The sequence below is a fragment of the Lampris incognitus genome, chromosome 2 (assembly GCF_029633865.1).
Source record: "Lampris incognitus isolate fLamInc1 chromosome 2, fLamInc1.hap2, whole genome shotgun sequence".
Taxonomy (NCBI): Eukaryota; Metazoa; Chordata; class Actinopteri; order Lampriformes; family Lampridae; genus Lampris; species Lampris incognitus.
Window position 1 is genome coordinate 151,371,778 of NC_079212.1, and position 21,521 is coordinate 151,393,298.

The 21,521-nt window shown below is 31.1% G+C and overlaps 1 protein-coding gene across 1 annotated transcript in view; it reads right to left on the reverse strand.

Moving 5' to 3' along the window:
* pcif1 (phosphorylated CTD interacting factor 1) overlaps window positions 1–20,719 on the reverse strand; it is a 143,377-nt gene extending 122,658 nt beyond the window's left edge. Inside the window, exon 1 of the mRNA XM_056274487.1 lies at window positions 20,645–20,719. The gene's annotated coding sequence lies outside the window, so the exon portion shown is untranslated. The remainder of the gene's footprint in view (window positions 1–20,644) is intronic.
* Window positions 20,720–21,521: the final 802 nt, after the last annotated feature.

The following is a 21,521-nucleotide window of genomic DNA, read 5'->3' on the forward strand; positions in this document are numbered from 1 at the left end:
TAACCTCCATAATAAACCAGATATCCATAATAAACCTCCATAAACCAGTTATCCATAATAAACCAGCAATCCATAATAAACCAGCATACTAAACCAGGTATCCAATATAAACCTCGATAAACCAGTTATCCATAATAAACCAGCATAATAAACCAGCATAATAAACCTCGATAAACCAGCTATCCATAATAAACCAGCACAATAAACCATAATAAACCAGCTATCCATAGTAAACCAACATAATAAACCATAATAGACCAGCTATCCATCAAAAACCAGCATAATAATCCAGCTATCCACAATAAACCTCCATAAACTAACTATCCATAATAAACCTCCATAATAAACCAGCTATCCATAATAACCTCCATAATAAACCAGCTGTCTGTAATAAACCTCCATAATAAACCAGCTATCCATAATAAACCAGCTATCCATAACAAACCTCCATAATAAACCAGCTATCCATAATAAGCCTCCATAATAAACCAGCTATCCATATAAACCTCCATAATAAAACAGCTATCAATAATAAACCTCCATAATAAACCAGCTATCGATAACAAACCTCCATAATAAATCAGGTATCCATAATAAACCTCCATAATAAAACAGCTATCCATAATAAACCTCCATAATAAAACAGCTATCCATAATAAACCTCCATAATAAACCAGCTACCCATAATAAACCTCGATAAACCAGCAATCCGTAATAAACCAGCATACGAAACCAGGTATCCATAATAAACCAGCATAATAAACCTCGATAAACCAGCAATCCATAATAAACCAGCTATCCACAATAAACCTCCATAAACGAGCTATCCATAATAAACCAGCATAATAAACCAGCTATTCATACTAAACATCCATAATTAATCTCAATAAACCAGCTATCCATAATAAACCTCCATAATAAACCAGCTACCCATAATAAACCAGCTATCCATAATAACCCCCATATTAAACCAGCTAACCATAATAAACCTCCAAAATAAATTGGCTATCCATAATAAACCAGATATCCATAATAAACCTCCATAATAAACCAGCTATTCATAATAAACTAGTATAATAAACCTCCATAATGACATGCTATCCATAATAAACCAGCTATCCATAATAAAACAGCATAATAAACCTCCATATTAAACCAGCTATCCATAATAAACCAGCATAATAAACCTCCATATAAACCAGCTATCCATAATAAACCTCAATAAACCAGTTATCCATAATAAACCAGCTATCCATAATGAACCAGCTATCCATAATAAACCAGTATAATAAACCTCCATAATGAACCAGCTATCCATAATAAACCAGCTATCCATAATAAACCAGCATAATAAACCTCCATATTAAACCAGCTATCCATAATAAACCAGCATCATAAACCTCCATATTAAACCAGCTATCCATAATAAACCAGCATAATAAACCAGCATAATAAACCAGCACAATAAACCACAATAAACCAGCTATCCATAATAAACCAGCATAGTAAACCATAATAAACCAGCTTTCTATAATGAGCCAGCATCATAAACCAGGTATCCATAATAAACCTCGATAAACCAGCTATCCATAATAAACCAGCACAATAAAACATAATAAACCAGCTATCCATAATAAACCAACATAATAAACCACAATAAACCACTATCCATCATAACCAGCATAATAATCCAGCTATCCACAATAAACCTCCATAAACTAACTATCCACAATAAACCTCCATAAACCAGCTATCCATAATAAACCTCCATAATAAACCAGTTATCCATAATAACCTCCATAATAAACCAGCTGTCCGTAATAAACCTCCATAATAAACCAGCTATCCATAATAAACCTCCATCACAAACCAGCTATCCATAACAAACCTCCATAATAAACCAGCTATCCATAATAAACCTCCATAATAAACCAGCTATCCATAATAAATCAGCATAATAAACCTCAATATAAACCAGCTATCCATAATAAACCTCAATAAACCAGCTATCCATAATAAACCAGCTATCCATAATAAACCTCAATAAACCAGCTATCCATAATAAACCAGATATCCATAATAAACCAGCATATTAAACCTCCATATTAAACCAGTTATCCATAATAACCCAGCATAATAAACCTCCATATTAAACCAGCTGTCCATAATAAACCAGCATAATAAACCTCCATATAAACCAGCTATCCATAATAAACCTCAATAAACCAGCTATCCACAATAAACCATAATAAACCAGCTATCCATAATAAACCTCCATAATGAACCAGCTATCCATAATAAAACAGTTATCCATAATAAACCATAATAAACCAGCTATTCCTAATAAACCTCCATAATAAACCAGCCATCCATAATAACCTCCATAATAAACCAGATATCCATAATAAACCTCCATAAACCAGTTATCCATAATAAACCAGCTATCCATAATGAACCAGCATACTAAACCGTAATAAACCAGCACAATAAACCATAATAAACCAGCTATCCATAATAAATCAACATAAAAAACCACAATAAACCAGCTATCCATCATAAACCAGCATAATAATCCAGCTATCCACAATAAACCTCCATAAACTAACTATCCACAATAAACCTCCATAAACCAGCTATCCATAATAAACCTCCATAATAAACCAGCTATCCATAATAACCTCCATAATAAACCAGCTATCCATAATAAACCTCCATAATAAACCAGCTATTCCTAATAAACCTCCATAATAAACCAGCCATCCATAATAACCTCCATAATAAACCAGATATCCATAATAAACCTCCATAAACCAGTTATCCATAATAAACCAGCAATCCATAATAAACCAGCATACTAAACCAGGTATCCAACATAAACCTCGATAAACCAGTTATCCATAATAAACCAGCATAATAAACCTCGATAAACCAGCTATCCATAATAAACCAGCACAATAAACCATAATAAACCAGCTATCCATAATAAACCAACATAATAAACCATAATAAACCAGCTATCCATCATAAACCAGCATAATAATCCAGCTATCCACAATAAACCTCCATAAACTAACTATCCACAATAAACCTCCATAAACCAGCCATCCATAATAACTTCCACAATAAACCAGATATCCATAATAAACCTCCATAAACCAGTTATCCACAATAAACCTCCATAAACCAGCCATCCATAATAACTTCCACAATAAACCAGATATCCATAATAAACCTCCATAAACCAGCTATCCGTAATAAACCTCCATAATAAACCAGCTATCCATAATAAACCAGCTATCCATAACAAACCTCCATAATAAACCAGCTATCCATAATAAGCCTCCATAATAAACCAGCTATCCATATAAAAATCCATAATAAAACAGCTATCAATAATAAACCTCCATAATAAACCAGCTAACGATAACAAACCTCCATAATAAATCAGGTATCCATAATAAACCTCCATAATAAAACAGCTATCCATAATAAACCTCCATAATAAACCAGCTACCCATAATAAACCTCGATAAACCAGCAATCCGTAATAAACCAGCATACGAAACCAGGTATCCATAATAACCCAGCATAATAAACCTCGATAAGCCAGCAATCCATAATAAACCAGCTATCCACAATAAACCTCCATAAATGAGCTATTCATGATAAACCAGCATAATAAACCAGCTATTCATACTAAACATCCATAATTAATCTCAATAAACCAGCTATCCATAATAAACCTCCATAATAAACCAGCTACCCATAATAAACCAGCTATCCATAATAACCCCCATATTAAACCAGCTAACCATAATAAACCTCCGTAATAAATCGGCTATCCATAATAAACCAGATATCCATAATAAACCTCCATAATAAACCAGCTATTCATAATAAACCAGTATAATAAACCTCCATAATGACATGCTATCCATAATAAACCAGCTATCCATAATAAACCAGCATAATAAACCTCCATATTAAACCAGCTATCCATAATAAACCAGCATCATAAACCTCCATATTAAACCAGCTATCCATAATAAACCAGCATAATAAACCTCAATATAAACCAGCTATCCATAATAAACCTCAATAAACCAGCTATCCATAATAAACCAGCATATTAAACCTCCATATTAAACCAGCTATCCATAATAACCCAGCATAATAAACCTCCATATTAAACCAGCTATCCATAATAAACCTCCATATAAACCAGCTATCCATAATAAACCTCAATAAACCAGTTATCCATAATAAACCATAATAAACCAGCTATCCATAATGAACCAGCTATCCATAATAAACCAGTATAATAAACCTCCATAATGAACCAGCTATCCATAATAAACCAGCTATCCATAATAAACCAGCATAATAAACCTCCATATTAAACCAGCTATCCATAATAAACCAGCATCATAAACCTCCATATTAAACCAGCTATCCATAATAAACCAGCATAATAAACCAGCATAATAAACCACAATAAACCAGCTATCCATAATAAACCAGCATAGTAAACCATAATAAACCAGCTTTCTAAAATGAGCCAGCATCATAAACAAGGTATCCATAATAAACCTCGATAAACCAGCTATCCATAATAAACCAGCACAATAAACCATAATAAACCAGCTATCCATACTAAACCAACATAATAAACCACAATAAACCAGCTATCCATCATAACCAGCATAATAATCCAGCTATCCACAATAAACCTCCATAAACTAACTATCCACAATAAACCTCCATAAACCAGCTATCCATAATAAACCTCCATAATAAACCAGTTATCCATAATAACCTCCATAATAAACCAGCTGTCCGTAATAAACCTCCATAATAAATCAGCTATCCATAATAAACCTCCATCACAAACCAGCTATCCATAACAAACCTCCATAATAAACCAGCTATCCATAATAAACCTCCATAATAAACCAGCTATCCACATAAACCTCCATAATAAAACAGCTATCAATAATAAACCTCCATAATAAACCAGCTATCGATAACAAACCTCCATAATAAATCAGGTATCCATAATAAACCTCCATAATAAACCAGCTATCCACATAAACCTCCATAATAAAACAGCTATCAATAAAAAAACCTCCATAATAAACCAGCTATCCATAATAAACCTCCATCACAAACCAGCTATCCATAACAAACCTCCATAATAAACCAGCTATCCATAATAAACCTCCATAATAAACCAGCTATCCACATAAACCTCCATAATAAAACAGCTATCCATAATAAACCTCCATAATAAACCAGCTACCCATAATAAACCTCGATAAACCAGCAATCCGTAATAAACCAGCATACTAAACCAGGTATCCATAATAAACCAGCATAATAAACCCCGATAAACCAGGAATCCATAATAAACCAGCATAATAAACCAGCTATCCACAATAAACAAGCATAATAAACCAGCATAATAAACCAGCTATCCACAATAAACCTCCATAAACCAGCTATCCATAATAAACCAGCATAATAAACCAGTTATCCATACTAAACATCCATAATTAATCTCAATAAACCAGCTATCCATAATAAACCTCCATAATAAACCAGCTACCCATAATAAACCAGCTATCCATAATAACCCCCATATTAAACCAGCTATCCATAATAAACCTCCGTAATAAATCGGCTATCCATAATAAACCAGATATCCATAATAAACCTCCATAATAAACCAGCTATTCATAATAAACCAGTATAAAAAACCTCCATAATGAACCAGCTATCCACAATAAACCTCCATAAACCAGCTATCCATAATAATCCAGCATAATAAACCAGCTATCCATACTAAACATCCATAATTAATCTCAATAAACCAGCTATCCATAATAAACCTCTATAATAAACCAGCTATCCATAATAACCCCCATATTAAACCAGCTAACCATAATAAACCTCGATAATAAATCGGCTATCCATAATAAACCAGATATCCATAATAAACCTCCATAATAAACCAGCTATTCATAATAAACCAGTATAATAAACCTCCATAATGAACCAGCTATCCATAATAAACCAGCTACCCATAATAAACCAGCTATCCATAATAACCCCCATATTAAACCAGCTATCCATAATAAACCTCCATAATAAATCGGCTATCCATAATAAACCAGATATCCATAATAAACCTCCATAATAAACCAGCTATTCATAATAAACCAGTATAATAAACCTCCATAATAAACCAGCTATCCACAATAAACCTCCATAAACCAGCTATCCATAATAAACCAGCATAATAAAACAGCTATCCATACTAAACATCCATAATTAATCTCAATAAACCAGCTATCCATAATAAACCTCCATAATAAACCAGCTACCCATAATAAACCAGCTATCCATAATAACCCCCATATTAAACCAGCTAACCATAATAAACCTCCATAATAAACCAGCTATTCATAATAAACCAGTATAATAAACCTCCATAATGAACCAGCTATCCATAATAAACCAGCTATCCATAATAAACCAGCATAATAAACCTCCATATTAAACCAGCTATCCATAATAAACCAGCATCATAAACCTCCATATTAAACCAGCTATCCATAATAAACCAGCATAATAAACCTCAATAAACCAGCTATCCATCATAACCAGCATAATAATCCAGCTATCCACAATAAACCTCCATAAACTAACTATCCACAATAAACCTCCATAAACCAGCTATCCATAATAAACCTCCATAATAAACCAGTTATCCATAATAACCTCCATAATAAACCAGCTGTCCGTAATAAACCTCCATAATAAATCAGCTATCCATAATAAACCTCCATCACAAACCAGCTATCCATAACAAACCTCCATAATAAACCAGCTATCCATAATAAACCTCCATAATAAACCAGCTATCCACATAAACCTCCATAATAAAACAGCTATCAATAATAAACCTCCATAATAAACCAGCTATCGATAACAAACCTCCATAATAAATCAGGTATCCATAATAAACCTCCATAATAAACCAGCTATCCACATAAACCTCCATAATAAAACAGCTATCAATAATAAACCTCCATAATAAACCAGCTATCCATAATAAACCTCCATCACAAACCAGCTATCCATAACAAACCTCCATAATAAACCAGCTATCCATAATAAACCTCCATAATAAACCAGCTATCCACATAAACCTCCATAATAAAACAGCTATCCATAATAAACCTCCATAATAAACCAGCTACCCATAATAAACCTCGATAAACCAGCAATCCGTAATAAACCAGCATACTAAACCAGGTATCCATAATAAACCAGCATAATAAACCCCGATAAACCAGGAATCCATAATAAACCAGCATAATAAACCAGCTATCCACAATAAACCAGCATAATAAACCAGCATAATAAACCAGCTATCCACAATAAACCTCCATAAACCAGCTATCCATAATAAACCAGCATAATAAACCAGTTATCCATACTAAACATCCATAATTAATCTCAATAAACCAGCTATCCATAATAAACCTCCATAATAAACCAGCTACCCATAATAAACCAGCTATCCATAATAACCTCCATATTAAACCAGCTATCCATAATAAACCTCCATAATAAATCGGCTATCCATAATAAACCTCCATAATAAACCAGCTATTCATAATAAACCAGTATAAAAAACCTCCATAATGAACCAGCTATCCACAATAAACCTCCATAAACCAGCTATCCATAATAAACCAGCATAATAAACCAGCTATCCATACTAAACATCCATAATTAATCTCAATAAACCAGCTATCCATAATAAACCTCTATAATAAACCAGCTATCCATAATAACCCCCATATTAAACCAGCTAACCATAATAAACCTCGATAATAAATCGGCTATCCATAATAAACCAGATATCCATAATAAACCTCCATAATAAACCAGCTATTCATAATAAACCAGTATAATAAACCTCCATAATGAACCAGCTATCCATAATAAACCAGCTACCCATAATAAACCAGCTATCCATAATAACCCCCATATTAAACCAGCTATCCATAATAAACCTCCATAATAAATCGGCTATCCATAATAAACCAGATATCCATAATAAACCTCCATAATAAACCAGCTATTCATAATAAACCAGTATAATAAACCTCCATAATAAACCAGCTATCCACAATAAACCTCCATAAACCAGCTATCCATAATAAACCAGCATAATAAAACAGCTATCCATACTAAACATCCATAATTAATCTCAATAAACCAGCTATCCATAATAAACCTCCATAATAAACCAGCTACCCAAAATAAACCAGCTATCCATAATAACCCCCATATTAAACCAGCTAACCATAATAAACCTCCATAATAAACCAGCTATTCATAATAAACCAGTATAATAAACCTCCATAATGAACCAGCTATCCATAATAAACCAGCTATCCATAATAAACCAGCATAATAAACCTCCATATTAAACCAGCTATCCATAATAAACCAGCATCATAAACCTCCATATTAAACCAGCTATCCATAATAAACCAGCATAATAAACCTCAATATAAACCAGCTATGCATAATAAACCTCAATAAACCAGCTATCCATAATAAACCAGCTATCCATAATAAACCTCAATAAACCAGCTATCCATAATAAACCAGCTATCCATAATAAACCAGCATATTAAACCTCCATATTAAACCAGTTATCCATAATAACCCAGCATAATAAACCTCCATATTAAACCAGCTGTCCATAATAAACCAGCATAATAAACCTCCATATAAACCAGCTATCCATAATAAACCTCAATAAACCAGCTATCCATAATAAACCATAATAAACCAGCTATCCATAATAAACCTTCATAATGAACCAGCTATCCATAATAAAACAGTTATCCATAATAAACCATAATAAACCAGCTATCCATAATAACCCATAATAAACCAGCTATCCATAATAAAGCAGCACAATAAACCAGCTATCCATAATAAACCATAATAAACCAGCTATCCATAATAAAGCAGCATAATAAACCAGCTATCCATCATAAACCAGCTAGCCATAATGAAGCAGCGTAATAAACCATATTAAAGCAGCATAATAAGCAATAATGAACCAGCGTAATAAACCAGCATAAAGTAGCTGTATCACATCACAACAGGCATGTTCAACCTGACCAGTAGTGAGCCCTCCTTTATCTGCCGCTTGTCAGACTTCAATAAGTGTAGACTTTATGTTCAGAATAAAATGCAGACTATGTCCAGAATAAAATGTAGACTTTATGTTCAGAATAAAATGGATATGTTCAAAATAAAATGTAGCGTTTATGTTCAGAATAAAATGTAGACTATGTCCAGAATAAAATGTAGATTTTATGTTCAGAATAACATGGATATGTTCGAAATAAAATGTAGACTTTATGTTCAGAATAACATGGATATGTTCAAAATAAAATGTAGACTTTACGTTCAGAATAAAATGTAGACTATGTCCAGAATAAAATGTAGATTTTATGTTCAGAATAACATGGATATGTTCAAAATAAAATGTAGACTTTATGTTCAGAATAAAATGTAGACTATGTTCAGAATAAAATGTAGTGTTTATGTTCAGAATACAATGTAGAGTTTCTATTCTGAATAAATTGTAGACTTTATGTTCAGAATAAAATGTAGACTTTATGTTCAGAATACAGTGTAGACTTTATGTTCATAATACACTGTAGTGTTTATGTTCAGAATACAGTGTAGACTTTATGTTCAGAATACAGTGTAGTGTTTATGTTCAGAATAACATGTAGACTTTATGTTCAGAATAACATGTAGTGTTTATGTTCGGAATACAGTGTAGACTTTATGTCGAGAATAAATTGTAGAGTTTATGTTCAGAATACAATGTAGAGTTTCTATTCTGAATAAACTGCAGACTTTTTGTTCAGAATAAAATGTAGATTTTATGTTCAGAATAACATGGATATGTTCAAAATGAAATGTAGACTTTATGTTCAGAATAACATGGATATGTTCAAAATAAAATGTAGACTTTACGTTCAGAATAAAATGTAGACTATGTCCAGAATAAAATGTAGATTTTATGTTCAGAATAAAATGGATATGTTCAAAATAAAATGTAGCGTTTATGTTCAGAACAAAATGTAGACTATGTCCAGAATAAAATGTAGATTTTATGTTCAGAATAACATGGATATGTTCAAAATAAAATGTAGACTTTACGTTCAGAATAAAATGTAGACTATGTCCAGAATAAAATGTAGATTTTATGTTCAGAATAACATGGATATGTTCAAAATAAAATGTAGACTTTATGTTCAGAATAAAATGTAGACTATATTCAGAATAAAATGTAGTGTTTATGTTCAGAATACAATGTAGAGTTTCTATTCTGAATAAAATGTAGACTTTATGTTCAGAATAAAATGTAGTTTATGTTCAGAATACAATGTAGACTTATGTCTAGAATAAAATGTAGACTATGTCCAGAATAAAATGTAGATTTTATTTTCAGAATAACATGGATATGTTCAAAATAAAATGTAGCGTTTATGTTCAGAATAAAATGTAGACTTTATGTTCAGAATACAATGTAGTGTTTCTATTCTGAATAACATGTAGACTTTATGTTAAGAATAACATGTAGTGTTTATGTTCAGAATACAGTGTAGACTTTATGTCGAGAATAAATTGTAGAATTTATGTTCAGAATAAAATGTAGACTATGTTCATAATACAATGTAGAGTTTCTATTCTGAATAAATTGTAGACTTTATGTTCAGAATAAAATGTAGACTATGTCCAGAATAAAATGTAGACTTTATGTTCATAATACACTGTAGTGTTTATGTTAAGAATAACATGTAGACTTTATGTTCAGAATAACATGTAGTGTTTATGTTCGGAATACAGTGTAGACTTTATGTCGAGAATAAATTGTAGAGTTTATGTTCAGAATACAATGTAGAGTTTCTATTCTGAATAAACTGCAGACTTTATGTTCAGAATAAAATGTAGATTTTATGTTCAGAATAACATGGATATGTTCAAAATAAAATGTAGACTTTATGTTCAGAATAACATGGATATGTTCAAAATAAAATGTAGACTTTACGTTCAGAATAAAATGTAGACTATGTCCACAATAAAATGTAGATTTTATGTTCAGAATAAAATGGATATGTTCAAAATAAAATGTAGCGTTTATGTTCAGAATAAAATGTAGACTATGTCCAGAATAAAATGTAGATTTTATGTTCAGAATAACATGGATATGTTCAAAATAAAATGTAGACTTTATGTTCATAATACACTGTAGTGTTTATGTTAAGAATACAGTGTAGACTTTATGTTCAGAATACAGTGTAGTGTTTATGTTCAGAATAACATGTAGACTTTATGTTCAGAATAACATGTAGTGTTTATGTTCGGAATACAGTGTAGACTTTTGGCGAGAATAAATTGTAGAGTTTATGTTCAGAATACAATGTAGAGTTTCTATTCTGAATAAACTGCAGACTTTATGTTCAGAATAAAATGTAGATTTTATGTTCAGAATAACATGGATATGTTCAAAATAAAATGTAGACTTTATGTTCAGAATAACATGGATATGTTCAAAATAAAATGTAGACTTTACGTTCAGAATAAAATGTAGACTATGTCGAGAATAAAAGGTAGATTTTATGTTCAGAATAACATGGATATGTTCAAAATAAAATGTAGACTTTATGTTCAGAATAAAATGTAGACTATATTCAGAATAAAATGTAGTGTTTATGTTCAGAATACAATGTAGAGTTTCTATTCTGAATAAAATGTAGACTTTATGTTCAGAATAAAATGTAATTTATGTTCAGAATACAATGTAGACTTATGTCTAGAATAAAATGTAGACTATGTCCAGAATAAAATGTAGATTTTATGTTCAGAATAACATGGATATGTTCAAAATAAAATGTAGCGTTTATGTTCAGAATAAAATGTAGACTTTATGTTCAGAATACAATGTAGTGTTTCTGTTCTGAATAACATGTAGACTTTATGTTCAGAATAAAATGTAGTTTTTATGTTCAGAATAAAATGTAGACTTTATGTCGAGAATAAATTGTAGAGTTTATGTTCAGAATAAAATGTAGACTTTATGTTCAGAATACAGTGTAGACTTTATGTTCATAATACACTGTAGTGTTTATGTTAAGAATACAGTGTAGACTTTATGTTCAGAATACAGTGTAGTGTTTATGTTCAGAATAACATGTAGACTTTATGTTCAGAATAACATGTAGTGTTTATGTTCGGAATACAGTGTAGACTTTATGTCGAGAATAAATTGTAGAGTTTATGTTCAGAATACAATGTAGAGTTTCTATTCTGAATAAACTGCAGACTTTATGTTCAGAATAAAATGTAGATTTTATGTTCAGAATAACATGGATATGTTCAAAATAAAATGTAGACTTTATGTTCAGAATAACATGGATATGTTCAAAATAAAATGTAGACTTTACGTTCAGAATAAAATGTAGACTATGTCCAGATTAAAATGTAGATTTTATGTTCAGAATAAAATGGATATGTTCAAAATAAAATGTAGCGTTTATGTTCAGAATAAAATGTAGACTATGTCCAGAATAAAATGTAGATTTTATGTTCAGAATAACATGGATATGTTCAAAATAAAATGTAGACTTTACGTTCAGAATAAAATGTAGACTATGTCCAGAATAAAATGTAGATTTTATGTTCAGAATAACATGGATATGTTCAAAATAAAATGTAGACTTTATGTTCAGAATAAAATGTAGACTATGTTCAGAATAAAATGTAGTGTTTATGTTCAGAATACAATGTAGAGTTTCTATTCTGAATAAAATGTAGACTTTATGTTCAGAATAAAATGTAGTTTATGTTCAGAATACAATGTAGACTTATGTCTAGAATAAAATGTAGACTATGTCCAGAATAAAATGTAGATTTTATTCTCAGAATAACATGGATATGTTCAAAATAAAATGTAGCGTTTATGTTCAGAATAAAATGTAGACTTTATGTTCAGAATACAATGTAGTGTTTCTATTCTGAATAACATGTAGACTTTATGTTCAGAATAAAATGTAGTGTTTATGTTCAGAATAAAATGTAGACTTTATGTCGAGAATAAATTGTAGAATTTATGTTCAGAATAAAATGTAGACTATGTTCATAATACAATGTAGAGTTTCTATTCTGAATAAATTGTAGACTTTATGTTCAGAATAAAATGTAGACTATGTCCAGAATAAAATGTAGACTTTATGTTCATAATACACTGTAGTGTTTATGTTAAGAATACAGTGTAGACTTTATGTTCAGAATACAGTGTAGTGTTTATGTTCAGAATAACATGTAGACTTTATGTTCAGAATAACATGTAGTGTTTATGTTCGGAATACAGTGTAGACTTTTGGCGAGAATAAATTGTAGAGTTTATGTTCAGAATACAATGTAGAGTTTCTATTCTGAATAAACTGCAGACTTTATGTTCAGAATAAAATGTAGATTTTAAGTTCAGAATAACATGGATATGTTCAAAATAAAATGTAGACTTTATGTTCAGAATAACATGGATATGTTCAAAATAAAATGTAGACTTTACGTTCAGAATAAAATGTAGACTATGTCCAGAATAAAATGTAGATTTTATGTTCAGAATAACATGGATATGTTCAAAATAAAATGTAGACTTTATGTTCATAATAAAATGTAGACTATGTTCAGAATAAAATGTAGTGTTTATGTTCAGAATACAATGTAGAGTTTCTATTCTGAATAAAATGTAGACTTTATGTTCAGAATAAAATGTAATTTATGTTCAGAATACAATGTAGACTTATGTCTAGAATAAAATGTAGACTATGTCCAGAATAAAATGTAGATTTTATGTTCAGAATAACATGGATATGTTCAAAATAAAATGTAGCGTTTATGTTCAGAATAAAATGTAGACTTTATGTTCAGAATACAATGTAGTGTTTCTGTTCTGAATAACATGTAGACTTTATGTTCAGAATAAAATGTAGTTTTTATGTTCAGAATAAAATGTAGACTTTATGTCGAGAATAAATTGTAGAGTTTATGTTCAGAATAAAATGTAGACTATGTTCATAATACAATGTAGAGTTTCCATTCTGAATTAATTGTAGACTTTATGTTCAGAATAAAATGTAGACTTTATGTTCAGAATACAATGTAGACTTTATGTTCATAATACACTGTAGTGTTTATGTTCAGAATACAGTGTAGACTTTATGTTCAGAATACAGTGTAGTGTTTATGTTCAGAATAACATGTAGACTTTATGTTAAGAATAACATGTAGTGTTTATGTTCGGAATACAGTGTAGACTTTATGTCGAGAATAAATTGTAGAGTTTATGTTCAGAATAAAATGTAGACTATGTTCATAATACAATGTAGAGTTTCTATTCTGAATAAATTGTAGACTTTATGTTCAGAATAAAATGTAGACTTTATGTTCAGAATACAGTGTAGACTTTATGTTCATAATACACTTTAGTGTTTATGTTCAGAATACAGTGTAGTGTTTATGTTCAGAATAACATGTAGTGTTTGTGTTCGGAATACAGTGTAGACTTTATGTCGAGAATAAATTGTAGAGTTTATGTTCAGAATACAATGTAGAGTTTCTATTCTGAATAAAATGTAGACTTTATATTCAGAATAAAATGTAATTTATGTTCAGAATACAATGTAGACTTATGTCTAGAATAAAATGTAGACTATGTCCAGAATAAAATGTAGATTTTATGTTCAGAATAACATGGATATGTTCAAATGAAAATGTAGCGTTTATGTTCAGAATAAAATGTAGACTTTATGTTCAGAATACAATGTAGTGTTTCTGTTCTGAATAACATGTAGACTTTATGTTCAGAATAAAATGTAGTTTTTATGTTCAGAATAAAATGTAGACTTTATGTCGAGAATAAATTGTAGAGTTTATGTTCAGAATAAAATGTAGACTATGTTCATAATACAATGTAGAGTTTCCATTCTGAATTAATTGTAGACTTTATGTTCAGAATAAAATGTAGACTTTATGTTCAGAATACAGTGTAGACTTTATGTTCATAATACACTGTAGTGTTTATGTTCAGAATACAGTGTAGACTTTATGTTCAGAATACAGTGTAGTGTTTATGTTCAGAATAACATGTAGACTTTATGTTAAGAATAACATGTAGTGTTTATGTTCGGAATACAGTGTAGACTTTATGTCGAGAATAAATTGTAGAGTTTATGTTCAGAATAAAATGTAGACTATGTTCATAATACAATGTAGAGTTTCTATTCTGAATAAATTGTAGACTTTATGTTCAGAATAAAATGTAGATTTTCTGTTCAGAATACAGTGTAGACTTTATGTTCATAATACACTTTAGTGTTTATGTTCAGAATACAGTGTAGTGTTTATGTTCAGAATAACATGTAGTGTTTGTGTTCGGAATACAGTGTAGACTTTATGTCGAGAATAAATTGTAGAGTTTATGTTCAGAATACAATGTAGAGTTTCTATTCTGAATAAACTGCAGACTTTATGTTCAGAATAAAATGTAGCCTTTATGTCTAGAATAAAACGTAGAGTTTATGTTCAGAATAAAATGTTGACTTTATACTCAGAATAAAATATAGAGTTTATGTTGAGAATAAAATGTAGTTTATGTTCAGAATAAAATGTAAACTTTATGTTCAGAATACAATGTAGTTTATGTTCAGAAAAAAATGTTCGGAATACAGTGTAGACTTTATGTCGAGAATAAATTGTAGAGTTTATGTTCAGAATACAATGTAGAGTTTCTATTCTGAATAAACTGCAGACTTTATGTTCAGAATAAAATGTAGCCTTTATGTCTAGAATAAAACGTAGAGTTTATGTTGAGAATAAAATGTTGACTTTATACTCAGAATAAAATGTAGAGTTTATGTTGAGAATAAAATGTAGTTTCTATTCTGAATAAAATGTAGACTTTATGTTCAGAATAACGTGTAGACTTTATGTTCAGAATAACATGTAGACTTTATGTTCAGAATACAGTGTAGACTTTATGTTCAGAATACAGTGTAGTGTTTATGTTCAGAATAAAATTTAGACTTTATGTTCGGAATACAGTGTAGACTTTATGTTCAGAATACAGTGTAGTGTTTATGTTCAGAATAAAATGTAGACTTTATGTTCAGAATACAGTGTAGACTTTATGTTCATAATACACTGTAGTGTTTATGTTCAGAATAAAATGTAGACTTTATGTTCAGAATACAGTGTAGTGTTTATGTTCAGAATAAAATGTAGACTTTATGTTCAGAATACAGTGTAGACTTTATGTTCAGACTACAGTGTACTGTTTATGTTCAGAATAAAATGTAGACTTTATGTTCAGAATACAGTGTAGACTTTATGTTCAGAATACAGTTTAGTGTTTATGTTCAGAATAAAATATAGACTTTATGTTCAGCACACAGTGTAGTGTTTATGTTCAGAATAGTGTAGTGTTTATGTTCAGAATAAACTGTAGACTTTATGTTCAGAATAAAATGTACACTTTATGTTCAGAATACAGTGTAGTGTTTATGTTCAGAATAGTGTAGTGTTTATGTTCAGAATAAAATGTAGACTTTATGTTCAGATAATGTAGTATTTATGTTCAGAATACAGTGTAGACTTTATTTTCAGAATAGTGTAGTGTTTATGTTCAGAATACAGTGTAGTGTTTATGTTCAGAATAAAATGTTGACTTTATGCTCAGAATAAAATGTAGAGTTTATGTTCAGAATAAAATGTAGACTATGTTCAGAATACAATGGTGTTTATGTTCAGAATAAAATGTAGTGTTTATGTTCAGAATACAATGTAGTGTTTATGTTCAGAATAAAATGTTGACTTTATGCTCAGAATAAAATGTAGACTATGTTCAGAATAAAATGTAAACTTTATGTTCAGAATACAATGTAGTTTATGTTCAGAATAAAATGTAGAGTTTCTATTCTGAATAAAATGTAGACTTTATGTTCAGAATAAAATGTAGTGTTTATGTTTAGAATAAAAAGTAGACTTTATGTTCAGAATAAAATGTTGACTTTATGCTCAGAATAAAATGTAGAGTTTATGTTCAGAATAAAATGCAGACTATGTTCAGAATAAAATGTAGTGTTTATGTTCAGAATACAATGTAGAGTTTATGTTCAGAATACAATGTAGACTTTATGTGTAGAGTTTATGTTCAGAATACAATGTAGTGTTTATGTTCAGAATAAAACGTAGATGTTATGTTCAGAATACAGTGTAGTTTCTATTCAGAATAAAATGTAGACTTTATGTTCAGAATACATTGTAGTGTTTATGCTCAGAATAAAACGTAGACTTTATGTTCAGAATAATATGTAGACTTTATGTTCAGAATAAAATGTAGACTTTATGTTCAGAATACAGTGTAGTGTTTATGTTCAGAATACAGTGTAGTGTTTATGATCAGAATAACATGTAGACTTTATGTTCAGAATACAGTGTAGTGTATATGTTCAGAATACAGTGTAGTGTTTATGTTCAGAATAAAATGCAGACTTTATGTTCAGAATACAGTGTAGACTTTATGTTCAGAATAGTGTAGTGTTTATGTTGAGAATAAAATGTAGACTTTATGTTCAGAATAAAACGTAGACTTTATGTTCAGAATAAAATGTAGACTTTATGTTCAGAATACAGTGTAGTGTTAATGTTCAGAATACAATGTAGTTTATGTTCAGAATAAAACGTAGAGTTTCTATTCTGAATATAATGTAGACTTTATGTTCAGAATAAAATGTAGTGTTTATGTTCAGAACAAAATGTAGACTTTACGTTCAGAATACAGTGTAGTGTTTATGTTCAGAATAACATTTAGACTTTACGTTCAGAATAACATGTAGACTTTATGTTCAGAATAACGTGTAGACTTTATGTTCAGAATAACGTGTAGATTTTATGTTCAGAATAACTTGTAGACTTTATGTTCAGAATAACATGTAGACTTTATGTTCAGAATACAGTGTAGTGTTTATGTTCAGAACAAAATGTAGACTTTACGTTCAGAATACAGTGTAGTGTTTATGTTCAGAATAACATGCACACTTTATGGTCAGAATAACATGTAGACTTTATGTTCAGAATACAGTGTAGTGTTTATGTTCAAAATACAGTGTAGTGTTTATGTTCAGAATACAGTGTAGACTTTATGTTCAGAATACAGTGTAGTGTTTATGTTCAGAATACAGTGTAGACTTTATGTTCAGAATACAGTGTAGTGTTTATGTTCAGAACAAAATGTAGACTTTACGTTCAGAATACAGTGTAGTGTTTATGTTCAGAATACAATGTGGTTTATGTTCAGAATAAAATGTAGAGTTTCTATTCTGAATAAAATGTAGACTTTATGTTCAGAATAAAATGTAGACTTTATGTTCAGAATAAAATGTAGACTTTATGTTCAGAATACAGTGTAGTGTTAATGTTCAGAATACAATGTAGTTTATGTTCAGAATAAAATGTAGAGTTTCTATTCTGAATAAAATGTAGACTTTACGTTCAGAATACAGTGTAGTGTTTATGTTCAGAATAACATGCAGACTTTATGCTCAGAATAACATGTAGACTTTATGTTCAGAATACAGTGTAGTGTTTATGTTCAGAATAAAATGTAGACTTTATGTTCAGAATACAGTGTAGACTTTATGTTCAGAATACAGTGTAGTGTGTATGTTCAGAATACAGTGTAGACTTTATGTTCAGAATACAGTGTAGACTTTGTTTAAAATGTAGACTTTATGTTCAGAATATAGTGTAGACTTTATGTTCAGAATACAGTGTAGTGTTTATGTTCAGAATACAGTGTAGACTTTATGTTCAGAATACAGTGTAGACTATGTTCAGAATACAGTGTAGTGTTTATGTTCAGAACAAAATGTAGACTTTACGTTCAGAATACAGTGTAGTGTTTATGTTCAGAATAACATTTAGACTTTACGTTCAGAATAACATGTAGACTTTATGTTCAGAATAACGTGTAGACTTTATGTTCAGAATAACGTGTAGACTTTATGTTCAGAATAACTTGTAGACTTTATGTTCAGAATAACATGTAGACTTTATGTTCAGAATACAGTGTAGTGTTTATGTTCAGAATACAGTGTAGACTTTATGTTCAGAATACAGTGTAGTGTTTATGTTCAGAACAAAATGTAGACTACGTTCAGAATACAGTGTAGTGTTTATGTTCAGAATAACATGTAGACTTTACGTTCAGAATAACATGTAGACTTTATTTTCAGAATAACGTGTAGACTTTATGTTCAGAATAACATGTAGACTTTATGTTCAGAATAACATGTAGACTTTATGTTCAGAATACAGTGTAGTGTTTATGTTCAGAATAAAATGTAGACTTTATGTTCAGAATACAGTGTAGACTTTATGTTCAGAATACAGTGTAGTGTTTATGTTCAGAATACAGTGTAGACTTTGTTTAAAATGTAGACTTTATGTTCAGAATAGTGTAGACTTTATGTTCAGAATACAGTGTAGACTTTATGTTCAGAATACAGTGTAGACTTTATGTTCAGAATACAGTGTAGACTTTATGTTCAGAATACAGTGTAGTGTTTATGTTCAGAATAACATGTAGACTTTATGTTCAGAATAACGTGTAGACTTTATGTTCAGAATAACGTGTAGACTTTATGTTCAGAATAACATGTAGACTTTATGTTCAGAATAACGTGTAGACTTTATGTTCAGAATAACGTGTAGACTTTATGTGTAGACTTCATGTTCAGAATAAAGAAAAATACACGTTTAACGTCATGTTTAAGATAGCAGACCAAGCTAATCAGATGAGGTTCACGAACCGCCTGCTGTCATGTGTGAAGGCAGTCTGATTAATCATCAGACTGTTTAAATCATCGGACTGTTTAAATAAGGGTTTCAAACAGCAGGTCAGAAAATAAAATATTAAAACAAGATTTCTCCAAGACGTCGACGTATTATTTCTAAAACAGGCTGAATGAGTTCGGCGTCTTCGCATTCAGAAACAGAAATGAGCGCTATGTTGACACGCATGCGCACAGCAGCCTTCCGACAACAGGCTCGAACGGAGAGGGGGGGCACAACAAAGGCTGCGGCCACACGGCAGAGCCCGGGAAGAAAGACCGAGAAAAACACCAAAAACAGGCCGTCTCAACGGACCCAACCCCGGTTTAACGACCTTAAATCTCAGCCACGGATACGATTTGCCGTGATGAGCCGCCATTTTGAGTAAGCAGGCCTGCTGAGCCCAATAAGATTCGAGTTGAGCGAACAAACAGCAACCCGGAGCTTTAGGCGCGCACTCCGCCAGACAAGATGGCGGGAACGCCCCTGCTCCAGCTGCCGCGCACTGTGCAGACAGTTTAGTATGTTTATGTCACGCACATCTGTCCTTTGCACAATCTCTCTGGACAACCCAAAGCCCTAAACCTTCCGACACACATCCGTAGTTTTTGGACGGCTCAAGGAATCCGCCTTCTCTTACCTTGCCTGACTTTGTTTTGACTGGACGTGGGCTCCGGCTGTTTCCGTCTGCTCTGCCTCTCCCTCTCCCTCCCCGCCGCCTCAGACATCTTGTACAGCGGAGCCGAGCAGGGCTATTGCGCATGCGTCGATTTAGCTCGACTTCCGGAGAAGATTTGTCTAGCCTAGGCCGCCATGTGCAGCGGGGCATCCGAGCATGGAGCCACTCAGCGCGTCAGTATATTAGCTAGTGATTAGCAAAATAAAACTGCTACTGTTGTCAGCCCCCTTCCTCTATAAACGAATGGTCGGTACTTTATATGATTTCTTTATTTTTACATTTCCAGACATTTCCCGCAAAAGTCCTGGTTCTGTTCTCTACTAGTTATAATTTATATGTGCAAATATATAAAATGACAGTAGTCAAGAACAAAATCAAAACTGAATTATCCAATGTGCAGAGGTGATTGAAAGACCCCCCCCCCCCCGTTGGGTTTGCAAGATTACTATGTGTGAAATGTAGCTAAATCATGTGAAAAAAATACAAGTGACAAAACAAAACATCAACAAATAGAAGAAAACAATTGGGGGGAAAACAGAAAATAAAACGGAACAAAATAAGTTGTGGAAAAGCTTTAAAACTGACTCGTCTGAATGACACAATTTGTTAATAAAAACTATGTCAAACATTTCTTAAAGGAATGGAGAGATGAGTAAGCCTGGGTTGCAGTGCTAAGCTCATTCCATAATGCTGGTCCTCTATATTTAATAGAAAACTGGCAAGCCTAGATGAAAATGATGTATGTAATTGATCGAAAGATTGACTGTTGTATGAATTTATTTTTGAATTTGTGTGAAAGAAGTTATTAAAAGACTAAGGCAGTGAATTACCGAGAAAT